This window comes from Desmodus rotundus, chromosome 12, assembly GCF_022682495.2.
Source record: "Desmodus rotundus isolate HL8 chromosome 12, HLdesRot8A.1, whole genome shotgun sequence".
NCBI lineage: Eukaryota > Metazoa > Chordata > Mammalia > Chiroptera > Phyllostomidae > Desmodus > Desmodus rotundus.
In genome coordinates, this window is record NC_071398.1 from 23,121,287 (window position 1) to 23,138,948 (window position 17,662).

Below are 17,662 nucleotides of genomic sequence, written 5' to 3' on the forward strand. Positions count from 1 at the left end.
AAGAGACTCAGTTAAGTCTGCTTTCAGGGGCACGAGGAAGTCTTGCTTTGGAGCAAAGGGCCCTGAGGCCACTGCTGTACTGGTAAATGTTTAACAACTGGCTCTACAGAAAAAACTGTGTGCGAGTATGTACACGTGCGCACATTATAAATTAATCATGGATGTGTAGCTCAACATTTACAGGTGATGACATGCATAATACTCTTGCTTGTAGACAATCATCACTGTCTAATTCTGGAACATGTTTTTATTTCCTCCAAGAGAAACCCCATGCCCATTATGCACCCATTTCCCACTCCCCTCCTCCAGCTCCTGGCCACCACTCATCTACTTTGTGTCTCTATGGATTTGCCTGTTTTGAATAGAGTATTTCAAATTGTGTAGTAATTTACATCTGGTTTATTTCACTGCATAATGTTTTTAAGTTTCATCCCTGTTTGAGCATTGGCCAGCACTTCATTTCTTTTCATGGCTGAATAATATTCCATTGTATGGATATGCTGCATTTGGTTTGTCTACTCAGCAGATGATAGATGCTGAGTTGTTTCCACGTTTTGGCCGTTAAGAATTATGCTGCTGTGATCATTCCTGTGCACATTTTTGTTTGTTTGTTTGTTGGTACACCTATTTTCTATTCTCTTGGGTATATGCTTAAGAGTGGAATTTCTGGATCATATGGGAATTCTGTATTTAACTTTTGGAGGATAAACCAAATAATTTTCCATAGTGTCTGCATCATTTTACATTCCCATTCACAATGTAAGGGTTCCAATTTCTCTACATCCTTGCCAACACTTGCATTTTCGGATTTTTTGTCTGTGTCTTGTTTATTTTTATTATAGCCATCCTGGTAGATGTGAATTGGTATCTCATTACGATTTTGAGTAGCATTTCCCTAATAACTAATGATGTCGAACAACTTTTTATGTGCTTATTGGCCATTTGCATATCTCATATTGGAGAGATGTCTGTTCATTCCTTCGTCCATTTTTAAATTGCATTTTTTTGCTTTTTGTTGTTGAGTTTAATTTTTTGGATACTATAACCTCATCAAATATATAATTTGCAAGTATTGCTCCCATTCTGTGGGTTATTTTTTATTCTCTTGATAGCATCCTTTGATTAATAATTTTAAATTTTGATAAAGTCCAATTTTTATTTTTAATTTTGCTGCTGGTGCTTTTAACATCCTATCTAAGAATGGGAGCATATCATATGGTCATATTCAGGAGTGATGAACCATGTCCCACCTGTAGGCAGGGTCACTACAAATTTACATGCAAAGGGCATGACTAAGGATGTAGTGAAGAATCGGGACCACTAATAGAATTTTACCTCATCATGATTGGTTTAGATTGACTCTGATTCATCTTTCAAGGGTTTTGCCACCCACACACAAATCACAGTTCTGTTATCAAGGGTGGAAGAAGGGGAGCTGTGGGGCAGGCAACGAACAGAGCTTATAACTCAAGTGCATTGGCTTATCCCACCTATCTAAGATCAGAGTTGGCCAAGCCTTGTGGGAAGACTGAGTATGGGTTTTGTACCTCTTCCAGAGGAGTAAAGGGTGATCAGGGAAGGTGATGCCCAGGACGGCCAGATAAGCCACCTGGATACCCAACAGAGAGCTACAGTTGTCCACAGCTCTGTTCTCTGCTCATCCGGGACAGCTGAGGTTTAGTAGTAATACCCGAAACTTAGAAGAGCGGAGGTCTGTGCAGAGAAAGGAGGAAAGACACAGATCCAAACCTTTGTTGATAACCATGATTCTGCAACAGGGATCTCTTTATTCTGTTGAAAGCTGAAGTGAATCCAATAAGACCTGTAAGATGCAGGAAGCCCTTCCCGCTTCTAGTTCAAAGGCACGGCTCCTTTTACTACTCGAAGTTGTAGTGCCGCCGCTCAGACTGCCGCACTGCTCTGGACTCAGGAATACAAACTGAACGTTGACTTCCCTCATTTTTTATCCAGTTTTTCCTTCCAGAATACCAGATATGCCTTCATTTTAAAAATGAAGTTTAGCAGGTCATTAGCCCACAGTGATTAAGTGATTTGGGTTATTAGCATAAACCCAGCTGTAGTACACAAGAGGTAACCTTTATTGTTTAAACAGTATGCAGCGTGTTCACACAGCACACAGCAAAATTGTTTTTTATCCAGACTAGTCAGCCATTATGGAAATGACTTATGATTTCATTCAGAAGTGTTACAAATGGACTTTGTTGTTTCAGTGGGGTAAACATTGCCTAGAATCCAGTCGTCCCTCAGTACCCGTCGGGGATTGGTTCTGGGATTCCCCATGGCCACTAAAATCCATGCATGTGCGAGTCCCTTACATAAAATGTCATACTATTCCCATGTAGCCTATATTTATGCATAGGCTTCATTCGCTTGGGTTCAACAAAGTGCTCAGCATTTGGCAAATTCAAGTTTTGCTTTTTGGAACTCCCTGGGATATTTTTTTCTGAATATTTTTGATCCATGGTTGGCTGAATCCATGAATGTGAACCCTGTGGATATGGAGGATGGACTAGGTCCTAAGAGGACCCCAGGTGAGGAACAGTGAAAGGGTTTGATGTGGAAGAGGGGCTACAGCAGGCAGGGCTTAGGATGGGGCGCCTGTCAGATGGTAACATTCTCAACAAGCCAGGCTTTTGTGTTACAATGACCTGGATTCCAATCCCCCTATCTGTGTCCCTGAGGGTGAGACACAAACTTTTGAGCATCAGTTTCCCCACTGAAAAAAATTAGTAAATAATAGCACTAGTACGGTGATGCCCCAGGCAAGGAAGATTAGAACCCTGTCTGGTAAGCCCTGGTAGGACCTATATGTAGTCAAAATCGCAGGAACAGGACACAGAACCCTCAGCTGTGGCTGCTGGTACCTGTCTGACCGAGGCTGGGTTGTTGACAAAGAAATGGCTTTCTTTTTTTATATTAGCCCTGTGCCTGGTATGTTGTAGATAGCCGTGGTCCATCAATTCATGTCATTATCGTTGTGTAAACATTTTGAGAAGTCTGCAATAACGGGAGCTGGAGTTTCAGGCTGGTCTTTCAGCTGGCAATTTCTCTCGTCAACCCATGTTGCACATTGTTGGTTAACTGGGTCCTGCTTTGAAGAATGGTGCTGATGGTGGAGGTGGTGATGTTGATAAGATCAGTAGTAATAGTCTGAATTTACGGAGTGCTAAAAAGGTACCAGGCATTGTGCTAAGTGTTTTGCAGGCACAGTGTTTGTCTCTTAATGCTTCACAGATACTACTCTCTTTCTACATGTAAGAGAACTGAAGCACAAATATTTTAAATAACATTTTCAAGTAGAAGTCTTGAGCTCAGCAGTCTGATCCCAGAAAGCTGGCTCTTCCCTCCTATGTCTTCCCGGCTGTTCTGTGACTGAAGTGGAATGTAATACAGCCCTTGGATGCTGAGGGTGAGCCACCGACTGCAACACTTGTCATCAGCCTTAGTCTCAGCGAGTGAGTGCTTACAAGATCCTGTACCTGCGCATTAGGACATTGCTGAGTCTTCCCGATTCTAAAAAAGAATTCAGAGTAAAATTTGTCACACAGATTTCTAGGAAAATGCTGTCTGAGAGCACCAAGTCTCACTACCAATTTAACGCTGATTTCCAAAATTGGCTCTTGAATTTATATTCTTTTATACAACCTACGTTGGGCGAGGCTCGAGGCCATTCAGTCAGGTGGGCGAGTCCCTTATGTTTCTAAACCTGCATTTTCTCATCTGCGAAGTGAGGGCTAGAATGACATCCACCTGACATATCTGAGGATGGAACGAGACATTTTATGTAAGGCATCTAGTAGACTGACTGACTGGCATATAGTAAGTGCCCAATAAATGCTGGCTATCATCATCATCATCACCTTTGTCACATAGATGCAAAAATATGAAGTTCAAATAAGTGAATGAAAGAAAGATTATTCATGAAAAAAACAATCGGATGCTGTCTAAGATAAGGCAGAGAACTTTCTGTGAACGTTTATGCCGTAAGGATGCGGGACCCCCCGGGAATTCTATCAATGCCTCCGCAAAGAGGGTGCACTCGATACTTTAGACTGGTGGTGAGAATGGCTCTGAGTGTTTATTTAGCTATCACGTTGAGAATTGCTCCTCACCTTCCTTCCAGAACCTTCTCTCTATAGTCAGGATTGCTTAACTGCTATAACAAACAAGTCCCAGACTGGTTTTGATTTTTTGTTCAAGTAACAATCAATGAAGACAGTCGTCAGCTGGCTTCCCATGCTGTAGTTCAGGGACCCAGCCTTTGAGCTCTTGGGCTTGACCATCTCCTAGAGCCCCTAAAGTCTCTGCTGGATCCTCAAAATCCAGACATCAGATGAAAGAAGGCTCGTCGGAGGGTTTTTTGGGCTCAGCCTAGAAGCAGTGAGATCACTTCCACCTACTTTCTATCAGCCAGAACTCAGTCGCATGGTCATACCCACTGCAAGGCAGTCTGGGAAGTGTAGTCTGGTGGTGCCTTCAGGAGGCAGGAGAGATGTTTTCAACAGCACATTGCCTTCTCTGCCTTGCTCTCTAGTGTTCATTGCCTAGTATATTGCTTTCAAATAGCAGTCTTTTATGACACCAGCTTTATTTTGCATTTAAAAAAATTAATTATTGTCCATATTCATCACATGTATATCTGTTTATCTGTTTATATCTGTTAGTATCATTGAAATATATTAGAAAGAGCCCCATCTAAACTAGGAGCCAGAACTGTGATTCAGTTCCCGGCTCAGCCATTCCGCCTTCCGTGCTGGGTGAGCTCAGGTTGCTCAGTAAATATCTTTGTCTCAAGTTTCCTTATCAATGGAATTGGCAAAGTTGTACCTGCCTTGCCTACCCTAGTAGGTGGGGATGATGTAATCTGTGAAATACCTTGTAAAGAATGCCTGCTGAAAGGAAGAGTGTCTCTAGACAGCCACTGCCTACCTGAAAAAGAAGACAAAATTAGAAGAATGTATTGTATAACTTTGCATTATTCAAGGCATGCATTTTTGTCTTTTATGTCAAAGTGGAAAAAGTAAATGAAAATCAGGTATAAAAAGGCAGCCCTGTAGCCACAAGCTTGTATTCATTTCCCGAAATCCCTCAAGTGGATTGACCACCAAGATGCTCATTGGTAGAGGTGTTCTCCAGGCAGAGTGGAGGGCAGGCGAAAGTGCCAAACAGGGAAACTGAGGCACCATTGCACTTCAGTTCTGCTGCTTTTCCAACCGGGGGACCTTAGTCAAGTCGATATTCTTGAGCTTCTATGTGCTCATCTGAAAAATGGGAAGAGATGTTCAGCTTCATGAGACTATGATGCGGAACCACTAATTCCACAGGAAAATCACCGAAACTTCAGGGGATCTTAATCCTTGGAGTCCAAACTTTACACCTTTTGTTTCTGAGGAAATGGAAGCTCAGAGAGATGGGCTCCTGGCCCATGTTCCCTAGGGACAGGTGGGTGGAGCCGGAACTGGAACCCAGACACCCAGAAGCCAAGGCCGGTGTTCTGTGAAACCCACTGTGTTGTCTTCACAATGCCAGCAAAGCCACTTTGCAGAAGTTCAGGCACCAAACACAAGGCCGTCATTGCTGTTTGTAGTCCAGACTGAGGTTCTCCTCTACGCTGGTGACATCTGGGTCAAGAAGAGTGAAAGCCACATTCAGACTGATACTGCTTTTCAAAGGAAAAAAAATATCTTGCCTTTCTCTAGCTAGAAGTCAAATGTCAAAAAAACTAATAACAGAACAAGAGAGACCCAAGGATATAATCGACAAGTGAAAAACACTGGTCAGATGAAGGAACAAAAGCTACACTATCAATATGCCTTTTTTGTTATGTATTCATGCCCCGGGAATTACTGTACAGCCCATACTCGTGTCCTTAGGCAGAAAGCACCTTATCATTCACAAGCTTAGCCATATATAATATACACCCCCCCCAACGGAGGTTTTCTGGTTTGTTTTTTAACAAGAGATTTACAGTGATATTTTTTCCCCTATAGGTTTTTCTTGATACATAGATATTTTTAATTTCTCACCATCTCCAGGGTAAATAAATATATTAAAATAAGCTATAGGATGTAGCAGAGTATAACAATGATAAATGATGTTGTGTGTAATTTTTCTACTATTAACATAAAGTAATATAAACTGAAGGACACGAGTCTATTGAGAGACTTAGAAGCTAATGTTCCATATCAGATGTGGCCAATGTCAGGACTGAATACAGATTAGGCAGTGTCCTTTTCTCCCCAGGGGAATTCAAGTTTGAGACGCCACTCGCTGCCAGTGGTTTTACGGCGTTTTGTTGGGGCCGGCGGTGTCTTTCTTGGTCTATTAATTCAGGAGCCGTAAATGACAATGTGAGCAAAATGCCTTTCTGGCGGGATGCATTTCATTTATGCGTGCTCGGGCCGCCCATGCCGTGCCTGTCCGTTCTGTCACAATAAGTGTTTTGAAATTGTGTAGATTGCCTCCACTTCGTTGTGGTCCTTGGCATTTGTGTCTTCTTCAAGGCTATTATGTAAAGTTAGGAAATACTTGAAAACTCTGTGTTTCTAAGGAACAAGGGAGGCACAGAAGAAAAGTTCACCTGGAGTTTTAGTCTCGTCTCTCGTGTTCATTCTCAGCAGAGAGTTCGTGACCGGGATGCACTCTACCAGGAGGAATGAAAGCCCCAGGGTAGAGGCTTACAGAAGTCTTTTTTTTTAATTTCATAGTGTCCATCTGGGTTTATAAACACACATTTAAGCAAATGTGACTGTTGATTTTTTAAGAACCGATTAACATTTAAGATTTTCTTTTAAAGGTGATTTTTCTCACTGGTGATACAGTCTGAGAGCTGGAGGTGTTTTGTTTTCCATAATCTGTTTGTAACATCTCCTGTTAGAGCTCAGAAGTAAATCCTGTGCAAATCCTTCCTTACACAGATGAGGAAAGCAAAGTCCAGAGAGGTGAAGGAACTTGTTCAAGGTCACCCAGCTCCTTGGTGGCCCAGCTGAATTCTGAACCCCACTTTCTCTGGTACTTACTAGTTGTCCTTTCTGCTACACTACTCTTCCCCTTTTCTTCTTGTCTCTCCAAAACACATTCTAAAGGAAACATGGAAAAAAAATGAAGGGCAAAGTGGGTGAATCATTGAGAGGACAAATCTAATCAGACACCTTTGGTTATGTTGACAAAAGCTGCCGCAGTGACATCCAACATTTAAAAAAAAAAGTAAGAAAGAAAATACATATTTGTCACCTTTCCAATTATGTACGTAACTTTAGAACAATTTCTGTGTGAATGAATCCTTTTTTATTGAGATGAATCCTGGCTCTCAGGCATAAGTAGGGACCGTTCTCATGTCTGGAACTCCAGGATCAGGATTTGGATTAACTCTTTTTTCTCTGCTGCCCCATTAAAATGGGCAGAAAGGAGATAGCACGTGGGTTTCACCACACACATTGTTATCCTTCGGGTTGGCTCTAAGATGATACATTTGTCACGGTTCATAAATTTTATCTTTGCACTAAAAACAGGGTTAGAATATCTTCAATGCAATTATAAAAATGTATTAAAACTGAGAAGGAGAGAAAATATGGTGGTAGATGCGATTTTAATGATTGTGTAAATGTTCACTGTTCCGTGGCAAAAAAAAAAAAAAAGTCGGGCTCTGCAGCCACAGTATTTCACAGGAATGCCAGGCAAGGGCCAGGTTTCCATCAATGCATGCCACATGCATTCAGCACAAAGAAATATGTTGGAAACGGGTGACCAGATGGAGTTATGTGAGGTGTGCAGGTTGTGATTCTGCAGGAACCGCTAGATACTGGGGTGTGAAAATCACCCCAAAGAAGGTATTCCTCTAAGCTTCCATTTGGAGACTGGGGAACAGGGCAAGCATGTGAGATCAGAAATAGCTTGTGGCATGCACTGCCTTGCAGAGACTGTCCTCACTGTTAGGGTTTGCCATTTGCTTCCTTTGCTAAATACTTTGCAGCCTAGGCCGATAGCAAATGGGGAAGCTAGCCACAGCAAAGATTCAACCACAGACATTTTTGAGGGGGCTCATGTGGGAGCTTGCTTAATTCCGGGTTACTTTTCAGAATGAGAGAATTGTTCAAAAACCCAAACCCTGAGTTGGCTCACAGCGTGTCTGGTCTTTATCAGGCTCGTTGCAACCTTAGCAAACTTCTCTAGAGATAACATTTCCTCCCCTGCATTCACTTGACGGATTTTTAGTCAACAAATAGTCCAGCAGTTTAGAACAGAGATTTTCAACCAGTGTGCTGCAAGAATTTCTAAAACAGGCAATACCTGACTATTTAGTCAGGGGCACTGACCTCTTTTCCCTTAGGTTGTCAAATAAAAAAATGACAACAGCCAACACAACAATTGACGTCTGGTGTGAATGAATCAAAATTATACCTATTTTTTTTGTCAGATCAGAAAAAAAAAATGTTGTGTACAGAGTTTTAGTAATTAGTTAATGTGTGCCAGGAGATGAAAACGTTGAAAAATCACTGGTTGTAGTGAGGTGCCCCCAACAGAAAACATTAAGCCCTGAGCTCTCTTAGGGAAGTTTTATAAAATACGAAAACCTCAAGGATAAACATTACCCCATGTAATGGTTTATTTCTTCCATGCTACAGTTTCCTGAGCAGCTACATATGTAGTTCTCTCTTTCCTATTTTTTAAAAACACTTAGCATTTTAACTTCCCGTGAGGATATTTATGCCCCTAGTATTTGAATGCAGTTAATAAATTGATGAGGAATCTGGTCCCTGTCAGGGGAATTCTTGATCTCTCACCCCCACTAACAGTGTCTCCCCTTCACTTTGTTCGGAAGAAGGTACCAGCAGAGCTTTCAAGTTGGTGGCGAGTCTTGGAGACAAGCCCTTCGTGAGCACACACACACGCCTTACAGTCCCTCTCCATAGTGTCTCTATAGATCAATTACATCTCACTTGCAGACAAAGGGACATTCAATTTTCGCTTAAAAGATTAAAGCTGTGTAGAATGTACAATCTAAACAGGGTTTTGCTATTTTATAAGTTTTTGAACTCAGATTTCCCCGATCTGAAATGCACACTGGTTTTGTGATTTGGGGTAAATCACTTAACCTCTGTCAACCTTTTATCAGCAAAATGTGATAAACATAGTACCTGGCTTGCAGGTTAAATGAGAATTTAATGAGATAATGCGTGTACGTGGCCTATCACTGAGCTTGGCATGGAGTAATTGTTTCTGCTGCCGTGGCCTCTTCTTACTATTATTGCTATTAGGTGGTTGTCATTGTGAAAATGACGAAGGGTATGTGTGCGAGTGATTTTCACTCTTAGATCAGGCGTGCCTTTTAAATATACAGGTATATTAAGCACAAAGAGCAACATTTGGTGATTTGGGGTGTTTTTTTCTGGCTATTTACTGAATACATATAACACATTCTTATACTGGCTCTGTATAAGACATTTAATGCCTGTTTAATTTTCCAAGCAATGCTGGGGGACATGGAAAGGGACATGACTATGAGTGCAAATGAAGACTAAGCTGAGCAAGGTGAATGCTGGGAAAACTAGTCTATTTAAACAAATTGGAAGTTAGTGGTTTGCGAAAAGCTTTAGAAATTCACTATATTAATCTGGAATTTTCTGTGCCACTACAGTCTAAATTAGTTAAGGGTGGACACCAGACATTTTCCCCTGGACCCAGTTCATAACTTTGTTCTTAGCACGTACTTAATAAATCTTTGTGGATGTAGTGAGTGACTGCATCAGTGAAGGAATGATTGAAGAAATGAATGAGTGACAGAAAAGACGAGTTGAATTTCATCACCAGGCTTGCCATGGAATTCCTGGTGCTTGGCACTGGGGCTGACAGTCAGCAGCTGCTTCATAAAACATGTATTAGAATCAATCACCATTTATTATCAATTGCATAAAAATTTATCTTAGAGGCTCCAATAATTCTAATGTAGTCCACTCACAGGACATGTCAACACTTAGCACAAACCCCACAGGTTCTTCCTAAAATAAAAACGTGTGGCTATGCCGAAGTAAGTTTTTCCCCTCTCCGACCCCCACCTTGCTCAAGTCTTGTTATTTTAGTGGTTTGCTGTGCATTTCTTTTGGCCAAAGAATCTATTGTCAACCTGATCTCTACTCTCAAGTGTCGAATTTATTTGTCAGGCTCATGCAGAATTCTGTTTTATATGGATATTTTACAGTTGTTCAGAAAAGCATTATGTGGCTTTAAAGGGTATTCTTGGAAGTAAAATCATAAGGGATCTGTAGGAAATGAGTGTGACAGAGAAATTTAAGCAGGATCAAACAAATAAAAGTTGGAACTCAAAAACGTGAATATTGCCCCATTTGCCTAAATCACCATCAGCAAATTGAGACAGGTGTATGTGGATACACAGAGGTGGTATTTGGAACAAAGGAGCACTTCCTTCTTTCCAGCTCTTCCGTGGTGGGATGGGGGCGGGGAGCAGGGGTAGATAGAACAGCATCATCCTGAGATGGAAACTGTTCTTTCCTACAAGAGACGTCTTTCTCCTTTACTCCCCAACCAGGTGTGACCCTGCAGTGGTGGAGGCTGATGGCAGACAGGTCTGACAGCGTGTGCCCTGCTTCCACCACTCTTTATTAAGGTCTGGGTCTCCTCCTGAAGAGCCCAGGAACTTCAGTCCCTCCTCTACGCCTTCCCCAGCACCACTCACCCTCGCTAATAAATTCCGAGGGCTGACATTGCCTGAGCCGGCTGGTCTTTGCCCTCAATTTCATTGAGATGGGCCATTGAAAACTCATTACAAGCTGTTTAGACTCTGACTTTGACTTTTGCTCAGCAGTGAGCAAAATTAACAGCTCTTGGAGGTAGCAAAAAAAGGCACTGAGCCAAATAAAAAAAAAAAAGAAGGAAGAATTGAAATGATGAGAAAAGACTTTTAATATTATCACCATTAGTCATGCAAACAAGCGCACATCGGAAGCACATATGTTCTGCACGTGGCTCTCATTTAGAGTCTGGTGTGGAGTGTGGTTCCCTGACCGGAGAGAAATTCATGCCCGAGCCGTACGCACAGCTCAAGATTTTTTACATGTCAAGCAATGAGCCTTTGAGTGTAGCAGAATTGCTTCATAAATTTAACTATCACTTTTGAATTTCTGTTTTTTTCTAATTTAGTGCTTGATAGTTTTTTATGTGATAATTTTAAAATGCTGTTTATAGCAAAAGTTACCTTGATAGTACAGGTGTGCACAGAAAATTCACAGCCATAAATAAGAAGGGAGAAAATCCTGTTTATACCTCAGGCATTTTGTGATTCTAAGGATGCAACCATGGCAGAGTTACAGGTTTTAAAAGCAGCCCAATTAATATAAATTTCTTCACAAGTAACAGCTCCTGAAAGATTTAAATATCGCTCCCAATACACTTGGATGGTTTCCATCTGTATCTGTGAAGCTCATGGAAAATGTCTCTTTCTCCTGATATTTGCAATCCCTCTTAAAAATAAAAATGTCATATAAATGAAGTTAAGAATATTACTAGAAAATATCAAATTTTAAGAAGTAGACTGTAAAATTTGTAAGGTGGGCAAAGCACTCTTAAGGGAAACTATTTGAGGGGGATCTAATTATTTCACCAGCACCTCTGGGCTGTCACACAGGCGACACAGATAGGAGCCACCTGGAGGATGTACATAGAAAACGGTGAGCTCCGAGTCGGATTCTAGGTTATTCATCGCTAAGACACAACCTCTCATTTTAGTGAATGTGTCAAATATAAGATATAAGCCACTGTCATGCTTTGCCAACCTTCCTTAATTATTTGTATGGCTGTATCTTTATGAGGTTATCCAGTTTTTCGTTCAATTCCTCTAAAGACAGCCAGGATCTGTGACTACAGAAACGAGTAAGATGTTCTTCCGCCTTGTCAGGTTCCTTGTCTAGCTTTCCAGCAACATTTCCCTCATCTTCCGAACATCGTGGAAGACACCCAGTGCCACCTCGTACCCCCAAGAGACAGAATTGGAAGATCCACTTAAGCCATGAAGTCTTTCAGGGTCGAATGAGTAATTAGTTCAAAGCCATTTGAGGCTGCAGGTAGATGCTGGCCGTCAAAGCAATAGGCATATAACCCCATAAATCTAAACTGCGCAATATGTTCATTAGGCATTTCTGTTTTCTCTTCCCTCGAATGCTCCACTTAATTCCCTGGTGTGATAAGCCTTCCAAATTCTCAGTGTTTCTCTGTAGACAAAGCCTGTATCGTTTTGCTGTCAGGTTGTCTTACACGGGAGCCCATCTTCTAGCCACTGGATGTCTCTGATGAGGGAATGAAAGCACTTGCCTGTTCTGCAGAGTTTCAGTAAAGTGTGATCCTGTTTCAGGAACTTTTGCTGTATAACGAACCACCCCCACATTTAGTGGCTTAAAGTGACGTTTGTGTTGTTCTTGCATAAGTGGTCTTAGCGGGGCTTAGTGGGAACAGGTTGTCTCTGGTCTGCGCCAGCTGAGGCTGGGGGTCATCTGAGCATTGTTCACTCGCGAGTCTGGGGGTAGAGCTTTTCTTTTTTTTCTTTTTTTTAAAGATTTTATTTGTTTATTTTTAGCGAGAAGAGAAGGGAGGGAGAAGAAGACGGAGAGAAATGTCGATGTAAGAGAGAAACATGGATGGGTTGCCTCTCGTACATGCCCCAAATGGGGACCCACCTGCAACCCAGGCCTGTGGCCTGACCAGGAATCTAACTGGTGACCCTCTGCTTTGCAGGATGATGCCCAACCAACTGAGCCACACTGGCCAGCACTGGGGGTTGATCTTGACTGTTGGCTGGAGCCCCTACATATGGTTTCCCTGTATCTTGGTCTTCCTCACAATGTAGCAGCAGGGTACCAAGAGTGACGGTCCAGAGAGAGATAGTCAAGCAGACTCTGTGTTGCCTCTTACGACCTAGCCACAGAAGTCACATCGCGTTGGTTTTTCTGCATTCCAGTTTTCCAGGCAGTCACAAAGACCTGCCCGGTCTTACTGGGAGAGGAAGTAGACTCTCCCTCCTGATGGGGCAATAGGAGGGTTCTAGAAGGGAATGTGGAACTAGAAATATTGTCATGGCCACTTTTGAAAAATATAGTCTGCCACAGATCATAAGCAACATTTACCATCCTGAAGTGGTGTATTAGAAAAAAACGGTGTTATTTGGGAGTCAGAAAACCTGGTTTTTGAATCCACCTCTACCCATTACTAACAGTTTGAGTGGTCCTCATCGTGCTCATCTGTAAACTGGGGGACACCGATGCTGACCCCATGAGTCTGTGCTGAGGATCGTGCAAATAAAATACATTGTATGTGCAAGCATCCACCAAGTGTCTGGTGCAGACTGGACGCTCAATAAATCTTTGGTGAGTTAGTTTATTGAATCGGGATATGCACATTATTGCCATTATTTAGGTTTACTGTGTCCTAATCTATGCCACTGAGTACATCCTTGCTGTTTTTCATGAATTTTCTACTGAGTTGCAACATGCTGCCAGCCAAGGAAGGTCAGGGAGGAAGCAGATTAACAACATCTTATACCACAATGTCAAAATACGTAAAAGTGTTTACAGAGCGTGGTGACACCCAGTGAATTTAAAACGAGAAGACTGGAGCAGAAGTACAACTAACCTTGTTCGTCTAAGCTTGAGCAAGGGCCTTGATATTTTACGATAGTTTTAAGGTCCATTAATCCTTGAATCATGAGGCCACGGGAAAAAAAAAAATGACAGCTTTAATATCCAGGGCTTGGGTTTATTTTAAGTGTTTTTGCTTCTAGACTGCTTCTAATTAATAACAGTGGCTAAAACCTGATTCAAATGTGGCAAAGGCAGGGTGCCGTGGGATAAAGCCACTCAATTTCACGTAGAAGCATTTCTGCCTTCTAGAAAGAAATATATTCTTAGATTGAAGGGTCCTAGGCTGTAACAGCCGCTGACTGATTCTTAGGGGAGAAACTCAGGGTCTCTTTAAACAGGCCTGAGCAAACTTTATGGCTACGTTGTTTACTGTGTAGCCACTAGACACATGCAGTTATTTAAACATAAATGGATTAAATTATATTAAAAAATGTTAAGGGTCACATCTTCAGTTGTATTAGCCACGTTTCAGGTGCTCGGGAGCTACCATACTGGACAGCAGAGATAGAGGACATTTTCATCATCGTAAGAAGTTTAATTGGACAGCACTGCCTCGGAGGTCGGTTCTGCAGTTTTTCCTTTCCACATTTGCTCCGGAGTTAAAGTCAGCCATCCTGCATGTTCCGTCTTCCCTGCAGAGCCATGTATGTCTCCTTCCCCCAAATGCAGAACCTTCTGAGGCCTGCGCCCAAGTGACTGGAGCTCCCTGCAGCAACTTTCCTGCCCTTTTTTTTTTTTTTTTTTTAATTTTTTAGCACCCATGGAATTCAGCCTCAGAATCATGTCTTCTGGTAGCATCTCTTAATCTCCTTCTCTGATGCCCATAAGGACCTCTAGTCCTCCTTAAGATCAATGACTCACCCCTCTGCACTGTAGATGCCCTTGGGACCCCGGAGTTACTATAAGGTTTCTTCACGTCCACGTACGCTGCCATTAGGCTATCCTAGATGGAACAAATGATAGGTCTTACAGGTAGGCACAAATAGTTTTCAGTTGTGGGAAATTGCTGTTGTGATGTGGGAAATAGAAATTCATTTTAGAAGTATTACTAGCCCTGGCCAAGTGGCTCCGTTGGTTGGAGCATTGTCACTTACTCCAAAAGTTTGCAGGTTTGATTCCCAATCAGGGCACATATCTGGATTGCCAGTTTGATCCCCAGTTGGGGTTTCTCTCACATCCACATGTCTCTCTCTCTCTCTCTCTCTCTCCCTCTCTCTATATGCCTCCTTCTCTCTCTCTCTTTCCCTTCCTCTCTCTAAGCATATCCTCAGGTGAGCATTAAAAAACAAAAAGGATTACTTAATTCATAGTAGCACTTGATTATTATGTATTTACTCAGTTAATGGCTACTAAAAGTATGATGTCTGTGAATGTCTGATGTCATAAAAGGTGCTCTCATACTAGAGAAGTGTGCGACCACTGGGGAAGGAGACTGAAGTCCATTCATGGAGGTGGGAAGCAGAGATTTCCTCATCAATGCCTCGTTGATTTAAACATAAGCTCCAACAGAATACTAAACCATCACCTCTGATTTTTTTTTTTTTTTTTTGCATGGAGACAAGCATTTATCCCATATAATCCTCACACCAGACCTAAGAGCTCAATATTAATATCACTACCTCAAAAATGAGTAAACAGAGGCTCAAAGGGTCTTGTCTTCTCAGTGTCCTTGTGCATGGGCTTGACCACCAACCTAAACTACTCCTCCAGGCCCACCCATCTCCCTCAACAATAGCCACTCATTTGAACAGACACAATACAATCGTATGGCTTGGTGGAGCCACCTGAGTCTGTTAGGCCATGAGCCAATGCCATCATTAGGGAGAAGTGTCATGCCCTTGATCTAAATGTACTTAGGAGAACTCTCAGGACCTGAGGAATTATTATGTGGAGTTCTATGACCCCACGGGTTGTAGGCTTCGTGCTAACTATAGCTAAGGAGCTACAGACACCTCAAACACTAAGGATGCACAGTGCCCCCCGTGTGGGGAGAGCAACTCCTCTCCCTTTGCCCCGGCCCCCTTCTCAGAGGCAGCCCCTTCAGATGAGGAAATGTACAGACGCTTCTCCTGTGTGGTTTGCTTTCGTCCATGTGCCTTGTTATGTGAAATGAATTTCTGAGCAGAATGTTTTAAGAAATCATGTTTTTTTTTGGGGGGGGCAGGTTTGGGGGCAGGGGCACAGAGGAGGACAAAAACCAAAGCAAAGCCACAAAAGAGATCTAAAAAGATCTACCATTGTATTCTGGGAAGGAAAAATCGCTTTTTGAATGAAAATATATTGTATTGGGTATGATTTGCTTCCCTAGCAGGTAAAAAATGAGATAAGAATTCTACTCTTAATTTTCAGGTTAATAACTAAAGCCCACTCCTCCACCCCAGCTACTCAGGAATCCCCTGCCACTATCCTTTCCCACCTTCTGTTTGCTTCAAATAGGCAGAAGTCTGGCTATTTATTTATTTACTTATTTTTGGTGCCTCCTTTTCTTTTCCTCCTCCCATCAGCTTTTCAATAATCCCAGAGACTTAATCCAGTAAAAAAGGGCCAAGTGTCTTCTTGAAAAAGAGCAAATGGGTCTGCTAGAAAGCTGCCGTGGCTTCGTCTGGCCCTGCAGGTTTGATGACGGTTTCTTAAAGCGTAGTTGGGAAAGGATGGAGGAAGGGGAGGGCGGTGTGCTCCAAGCTTGCACGTGCTCTACGCAGGAGCTCTCGTGAGCTCTGTTGTAGCTGTCCTGGTGGATGACCAGCGCCTGAGGTAGTTCAGTTGAGCAGGCACCTAAACTTGTCCTCCTCTGGGGGAGCAGTCCACATGGACCCCCTCAAGGCATGTTCTCCCTTGGCGACCCTTTGTATCCTATTTATCTAGCTAATCTCCTAACACCAGGGAAGCATTGAGAACATGGATCCCCTGAGGGAAAGGGTCCAGCTCTCATTTCCTTTGCTTCCAGGTAGCCTCTCCTGCCCTTATGCACAAGCCCAAAGCCCTTCCTTACCCAGTGAGTTAGGGGTAGTACTGGGATGGGCAGCCCTCACACAGGTCATTTGATACTCTTCTTTGGAGCTGTGGGTGTCCCTTTGCTACAAAACTACATGAAATACTCAAGAAATGCCTACCAGAACATAGCTTTATTTCCAGCCAGTTTGCAGTTGTCACCCAGATCTCTTGAAGAGCAGCTAACCTAAGAAATACCAGGTTCTGCCCAAGTGTGTACCCTGCTACACACGTTAAGCTAATATGTTTATGTGTGTGTAATAGCCACAGTTGCGTTCCGCATTTGAAAATGGCAACACATGACAAGCCATGAAACATGACATAGTAGAGGAAACACCACTAGGAAGTATGGGCCTCATGGGTCCCTTGGGACTCCTGGGGGCATATTTACTAGCAAAAGGAATTAACAGTCAACAACTGATTAAAGTATCTTTCACTACCACCATGATTTGCCTTGACAAATTCTGTAGCAGTGGAGAATGCTACCTTCAGCTGTTCCTTCTGAGTGCCTCCTGCCTGCTAAACAGGACATGTGCTTCTAATTGTTAAGCCTGCCTAATCCCAACTGAAGTGGGCCATGATATCAAGTGTGGAAGAGGGTGGGGGCACGAACTAGATCTGCCATCCTCTGAAGAAAGAACTATATTAAGACCTTCTTCGCAGAGACAAATCATCTTATGTAGGAGGAAAAAAAAAAAAACCAAAACTCCATAGGAAAAGACAAATGACGGCACAAGATCCGAAAAGACAAGTGCTCCGTCATTTGTCATAAAGCCAAAAGTTCATGCTAATGCAGCATGAACTCTGCACTCAGACCCTTAGCAGATATGACGGGCAGAGCACGGGCTTCTGGTGCCACAGGTCTGTTTGGCGAGCATAGGACACATGGAGGGGGTTTCCTGATTTCCAGTACCATGTTCTGCATTGCAGAGGTTGACAAAGCAAGGGACAGGCAAGCAGCGTGCTGGGGTGAAGATTTGGCTCCTCTTCTGAATTTCAGAGGA

The 17,662-nt window shown here is 42.6% G+C and overlaps 1 protein-coding gene across 1 annotated transcript in view; it reads left to right on the forward strand.

Annotated features, from left to right (window-relative positions):
* Positions 1-17,662, forward strand: part of WWOX (WW domain containing oxidoreductase) — an 897,629-nt gene that overhangs the window by 547,608 nt on the left and 332,359 nt on the right. The window lies entirely within an intron of this gene.